The sequence below is a fragment of the Triticum aestivum genome, chromosome 6B (genome assembly GCF_018294505.1).
Source record: "Triticum aestivum cultivar Chinese Spring chromosome 6B, IWGSC CS RefSeq v2.1, whole genome shotgun sequence".
Classification (NCBI taxonomy): domain Eukaryota; kingdom Viridiplantae; phylum Streptophyta; class Magnoliopsida; order Poales; family Poaceae; genus Triticum; species Triticum aestivum.
In genome coordinates this window covers 209660279-209667303 of record NC_057810.1, presented here as the reverse complement: position 1 = coordinate 209667303, position 7025 = coordinate 209660279, and positions in this window count along the sequence as shown.

The following is a 7025-nucleotide window of genomic DNA, read 5'->3' as shown; positions in this document are numbered from 1 at the left end:
GTCCGGATGGGACTCTCCTTTGCGTGGAAGACAAGCTTGGCGATCCAGATATTATATTTCCTTCCTTGTTGTCGGCGTTCTGGGAACGGGGGTCCCCAGACTTGCCTGCCTGTGGCCTACGGCGTGGCTCAAGGGGCGGCCCAGCATGGCCCATCTTCATCAGCACGAGTTCAAGACCCTCGCGATGGGCCAAGCCTCGCGGGGCGGACGATAGGAGGCTTCCTCAGGCACGGCCTCGTCAGGCTGGCTCGCGAGGAGGTGGAGAGATCAAGGCAGGGTACCTTGTGAGGTGCCCATGACGCAAGCCATGAGGACCAAGGGCGCCAGGCGGGCGCCAACCCGCGCAGTGTCCTTCTTTCCTATTTGGCGCAAAGGGAGCAAGCACAGGCGGGAGCTTCAAGCAAAGGCATCCATTTTGGTGCAACAAGACCAAGACCAGCAGAATGGCAGGATGGAAGTCATTGTGGAGCCCCAGCCGGCGTCACCACCAGAGCCTTTGGCAGGCGAGGACCAACTTTAGTCAGGATAAGTGTACTGGATGTTCCCCTTCAAAATGGCCAACTATTGGCGCCCTTCCCACTCAATATTTGGGAAGAGGCCCTGGGCCTTTGCCTATAAATAGGACTAGCCACCCACAAGGTAAGGGCATCAAGAAATCAATCGGACCCTCGCCTAGAAACTAGTAGAGAGAGTGACTGAACTCCCTTAGCAGTTCATCGCACCAGCCAAGAACAGACCCTCGCGAGGCTGTTCTTCCTTGTACTATTCATCATCAGCCCAAGAGGCAATCCACCACACCACACACTGGAGTAGGGTATTACACCATAATGGTGGCCTGAACCAGTATAAATTCTGTGTCTCTTGTGTTGTTCCTTTGATTGCTTAGTTCATAGCGAGGCGGTGAGGTGCAGGTAGGCAGAGGACTAAATCTCCGTGCGCACCCTAGTGTTCGAATCTAGAGGGTCTGCCGGAACCTAAAATCCAACATTTGGCGCGCCAGGTAGGGGTGCGTCAGAATTTGTCTTCCACCGCCCTGTTCTTCACCGACCATCGCGTCCATGTCAGACGCTCGTCGGGCCCGCGTCGAGCGTCGAGCCGCTCTCGCTTCCCTTGTCGCCCAGACGGCCCCCTTCGGTGGCCACCCCTACCGTTCCCCGTCGCCCGCCGTCAACGCTGCCACCGGCCCGGCGAAGAACGAGCAGCAGGCATCGTCCCAGCATCCATCCATGAGGCGAGACGGCCTGCCACTCCCTCACTCGCCCCGGCCGGTTCTTCGTCCCGCGCACCCCGCGCGTCCATGGAGGCTCGGGCTGCGCTCATCGCGGAAAACGAGCTCCTGCGCTGCCATCCGGTCGACGACGTCTACGAAGAATGGCTCGACCGCGTCGCCGAGCTCGTCCGCGCCGTAGGGGGCTCCCCCGCGCCGTTCTTCTCGCTGCAACGCGCCGCGCCCTGCACGGGCAATGAAGCTCCGGGGGTGCCTCAGCCACCTCCCCCTCAAGAAGGCGCTCTGGCCTCGAGGCGCGTGTCCCCTGGACGGAAACCACCCCGTCTGGCGCCAGCGCAGCAAGAGCGGAGCTGCCAAGAGGTTCCTCACCCCCAAGAAGCTGCCCAAGTGCTCCCTGCTCTGGCCCGTCGCGACCACGCTCCCGCTCCGGCGCGCCAAGACCCCGCGCTCCTCCCAGCTGCAGCGCACGGGGGCCCGCAAGACCAAGCTCCTCGTCACCAGAGGCCTCCCGTGGCCACAGTAGGCTGCCGTGCCTTCACCACCGAGCTACGCAGCGTCGCGTGGCCCTGCAAGTTCAAGCCGGACCTGCCCCCTCACTACGATGGCACGGCCAACCCTGCGGAGTTCCTCCAGCTCTACGAGCTGGGCATCGAAGCCGCCAACAGGAATGAGAAGGTCATGGCGAACTGGTTTCCCATGGCACTCAAGGACGGGGCCCGCACCTGGCTCCTGAACCTGGCCCCAGGCACGATCTCCTCCTGGGACGAGATGCACACCCGTTTCATCGCCAACTTCCAAGTTACTCGCGACCGGCCACCTGCCGTGAGCGACATGCGCCGCATCAAGCAGCAACCAGGGGAGACCCTGCAGAAGTACATCCAGCGCTTCAACAACGCACGACTCAAGATTCCCAGGGTGACCGAGGAGGCCATCATTTCGGCCTTCTCCGATGGCGTTTGTGATGTCAAGATGAAGGAGGAGCTGGCGATGCATGAAGATCTGTGCACTTCCTTGGAGCTGTTCAACCTGGCAACCAAGTGCGCCAGGGCTGAGGAAGGGCGCCTCTCCCTTCTTGAGCTGCCAGTCGCAGACCCAGAAGAGAAGAAATCCAAGGCCAAGGACGTGAATTTCAAGGGGGCTGCCGTGCTCGCGGCAGAACCAGACACCAAGCGGGGCAGAGATCAGCCCGAGTCTTTCAAGGGCAGCCGGTACTGTGTGTACCACGACCTCCACACCCACAACACCAACGAATGCCAAGAGCTCCGAGCCGTGCGAGAAGGAAGGGTCGGCCGGCATCCCGACCGCAATAACCGTGGCTATGGCCGAGGAGGAGGAAAGAACGCAGGACGCTGGGAAGACCACGGCCCTTGCCAAGGGTGGCGCAACCGACCTCGCGAGGATCGCTGGCAGGATCAGCCTCGCGAGGGAGACTTGAGGGATCAGCCTCGCAAGGATCGCCCGCAAGGAAACGCAGGCCTCCCTCCACTGCCTCCGCAGCCAAGGAGAAATGAGGACCATCATCAGGACGAGGGGGCTGGGGGCTTCCAGGAGCCATGCGCGATCGCCTGCATCTTGGGCGGAGCTCAGGCCCCAGCCTCTCAACGCATCTTCAAGCAGTTCACCCACAAAGTGAATGCAGTCCTCCCCAAGCTTGAAGCCACGCACCCCCTTAGGTGGTCGGCGTGCGCCATCATGTTCAGTTCAGCGGATCAGCTCAAGTGCGCGGCCACAGCCGGAGTCCTCCCAATGCTTTGCTCCCCAGTTATCAGTAACGTGCAAGTCACCAGGACCCTCATCGACGGCGGGGCAGGGCTCAACGTCCTGTCCGTAGAGACATTCAACAATCTCCAAGTGCCTTACAATTAGCTTCAGCCAACCAAGCCTTTCTGTGGAGTCACCGACGGCTCCACAGTTCCAATCAGGCAGGTCCGCCTCCTTGTCACTTTCGGGGCCCGCAACAACTACCACACCGAGCTCATTGACTTCGACGTCGCTCACATCTGCCTGCCATAGAACGCCATCCTTGGCTACCCAGCTCTCACCAAGTTCATGGCCGTGACTCATCACGGCTACAACGTCCTCAAGATGCCAGGAAGCGGTGGAGTCATCACGTGCCCTGTGAAGAAAGAGACGCAGTGTGCTCCCTGGAACGAGCTTTTCAGGCCGCATCACTTGAAGACCCAGATCGCGGGAGCGGGAGGCTCCCCGAAGCCACTCCCAAGAATAAGAAGACATCGCCAGGCCCGACCCCTCAGGAGGCAGGCCCCTCAGGGTCTGCGCCTGCTCAGGGGGCACCTCCTTCTGTCGCATAGGGAGGCGTGCCCGACGCCCTCCTCAAGCAGGGCTTGGGGGCTCCCCCATGGAGGGCCACCGACCTTGCTAAGGTCATGAGGGGGGCACTTGGGCACCACTTGGAGGCGTGTTTCAGAGCATGTTTCCCTCATCAAGGAGCAAAGAAAGGATGGCCAAACCCTCAGGAGTTCATCAGTCAGGTCAGACAGGAGTTGCAGGAGTCAAGAATCATGAGTGGCAGCCGCCTCTTACCCGCCGCAGCTCCCCATCCAGGCGAGGATGGTGGGCTGCGCGTCTGCATCGACATCCCAGGGCTCAACCGAGCCGCCTCTCAGAAGCGCTTCTGGCCTTCACGCATGGGGTGCTGTGAAGGCCCACCCCACAGCTACGTTCGCATGCCCTACGGCTTGCCGAACGCGGCTGCGGTGCGTCAGCGCCTCATGGGGAGCATCCTGGAGGCTCAGGAGGCCAGGTGTTCCGCAGTCCTAGCGGAGATGGAGATGGTTCGTGAGGAGCCACCGATGCCTCCGGAGCCTCCCGAGGCTCCTGGGCCTGGGGGCTCCTGAGGGTCGGCTCCTGCAGCCCGCTACATCTACTACTTCAACACCCCTTGGTCGTCAACACTATCAGGTGACTTCTTCCAAGTTTCATTTCCAGCTGGGAACACCCCCAGGGCTGCATCATTCCCAGGCCCCGTGGGTCCGTCCCTGCTGTGTGTATCCCTTTTGTTCATGTTTTTAGCTTACCTTGTTGGGGGCGCCCCTCGGGCCGCATCTCTCCCCAAGTCGCTCGGGTCAGACCCAACGGCATGTATCCCTCATGCGTTTATCTTCTGGCTATGCATTCGACCCATCATGCTTGTTATTTGGTGCTTGTCTGTGGCGCCCCTTTTTCCTTCGTGTCGGCCGCTTGCACGTTAAAGGGGGCGTACTTGAGCATCACGACTCAGGGCTCCTACCGGCTCTCCAGCCCTCACCCTCTGGCTTTGTCCACGGCATTGCGCCCTGGCAAACCAGCGACGACTGAGACTCGCTCGAGGGCCGGGACCCGAGGACGTAGAGCGTCGACATCTAACCAAGCTTGCGCGTTAAAGGGGGGTACCTGAGCATCGCGACTCAGGGCTCCTACCGGCTCTCCAGCCCTCACCCTCTCGTTTTGTCCACGGCATCGCGCCCTGCAAACCAGCGATGGCTGAGACTCGCACGAGGGCCGGTACCCGAGGACGTAGAGCATCGGCATCTGCCAGATTTGCAGGAACACATCACAAGTTAAGGCCCAGTGCCGGGCGCAACCCACCTTAGGGGTAGGGCCCCGTGAGTCCCGCGCTGGCTCACGGGTGCCCCGATACACCTCATCAGGCCCTTAGTGCCTCGTCGCCTCTCCAAAGCAGCTAACGGCTGACCGCCGCTTGTCATAGCGGCCTTTTGCTCTTTTGTGGTGGCCCTGCAGGATCCCTCCAAGGAGAAGCGTCGGGCGAGGCCCTCACGCTGTCCTCTTCACTCTTGTCCGCACAAACCGTTTGCACGTTAAAGGGTGGGTACCTGAGCATCGCGACTCAGGGCTCCTACTGGCTCTCCAGCCCTCACCCTCTGGCTTTGTCCACGGCATCGCGACCTGGCAAACCAGTGACGGCTGTGACCCACTCGATGGTCGGGACCCAAGGACGTAGAGCAGAAAGGGGAGCAGAGGCGAGAGGGAAGAGGCACGCGGGGACCTCGCCAGGCAACCCCTCGCTGGCCAATGCACGGACCTAGCATCGCACGAGGAAGTGTTTCCTGCCTCTCGAGATAAGTCACCCTCCGGAAGCGCTAGCCATCGCTGCACCATCACTGCACCTAATGCAATCCCGTGTTAGCAACGTCTCATTCCTTTCTCACCGAACGATAGCTGCTTGAGCGCTAAAGGGAACCTCCTGAGCATCGCGAGTCAGGGGCTCTTACTGGACCCCGGGCCTCTCACCTCCTGGCCTTGAAGACGGCATCGCGACCTGGCATACCAGCGACGGCTGAAGCCGCCTTGGGACCGGGACCTGCCGGCGCAGTGCACCGAGCCCTCGTGAGGTTCGAAAGGAAGAAACTAAGCTAAGACGGAATCAACATCTCGCACCGCTTCACGATAAGGATCATATTGATAAACGGAGCTACAGACACCTTACAAGCCCCCACCGGTGTGTTCTTGCCTCCTCGCAGGGACAAAAAGCGTGTATCCTATGGAGTCCTAACTACAGGAACCGTCGTGGCAGACGCCATCATCAACGGTGGGCCGCCAGGCACCGACGCTAACCTCATCCAGATCAGAGACGACGGTGTCCTAATGAGCCCATCCTGCTCCAAGAGCGGCGCAGGCTCGGGGGCTCGTAGCTGTTGTCGCTCGTCTCCGGAGTCGCCAAGAGCTCGGCGGAGTCGCTGGATCCTCCAGCGCCCCCACCGCCTGAGGAGCCGCTGGAAGAACGTGCGACGGCAGGCCTGGTCCCTGCCGCTCTGAAGCTTCTGCCGTTGCCCCTGGGACAACACTCCAGCCGGCGCCCATCCTCGTCGAAGAACTTGAAGAGCATCATGGAAGAGCCATCGAACTCCAGGTGGATCACGAGGGCGCCCCTCGTCCCGCAAACCCAGGCGATCTTGCCCCAGCCATGGGTCATGAAAACCTTACCTGGAGCGACGACCTCGACATCCGCATCGGTCGCGGGAGCCAGGCAATCGGCGTGCTGCAGCCAGAGCCTAAAAGGCCCCCTCGGCGGAATCTCGAAGGCGAAGGAGGGAGGAAGGCGAATCCAAGATCAAGGAGGCATGGCGGCGTGGAGCACAAACTCTCGGGAGGAGCACTCAGCGTGAACTCCAGGAGGGACAACGTGCATCGCCATGACCCGCCGGCGCCGACGGCGGCGTCGTCCATGGCGCTCGGCATCAGCTCCTGCAGGGCCCTCAAGGTGGGTGTACAAAGGCAGCAGGAACCCTGGCGACGGTCGCTCGCACCAAGGCCTCGACACCTCCTGTCACGCGCCCTCACCTCGGCGGAAGAGGACCAACCGCTTCTTTGGCGGAAGCGGGTCAGGACCCTCTCGGGGGGCCTTTCCCTTCTCTTCTGCAAAGAACCGGCATCTCGGAGCCATTGCTGCTAGGCGGAGCAGTGGAGAAGATGAAGGAGAGGAGAAGTAGCAGAGGAAGATGGATGGGAACGGCTCGAGCCGCTCCATACTTATAGCATGAGGAGGCCAACCGTCGGCCTCCACGATCGCAGGTAATCATGACCGGTTTTTGCATGCAGGGACTTGTCAGTTCGCGCAGTTGCCGAGGCATCATGGGGGAGCGGAGCCGCCCACGTCCAGCGAACCGCCATGTGGCGCCTGAGGCTGCAGGATGTTAGGGCCCGCGGCGCTTCGCACTTGCCCCTTCGCCTCTCTGCTCAGCCAAGTCCGGGCCCGCCTTGGGCCCGGGTGCTACTATCGGCGTTCTGGGAACAGGGGTCCCCAGACTTGCCTGCCTGCGGCATGCGGCGTGGCTCA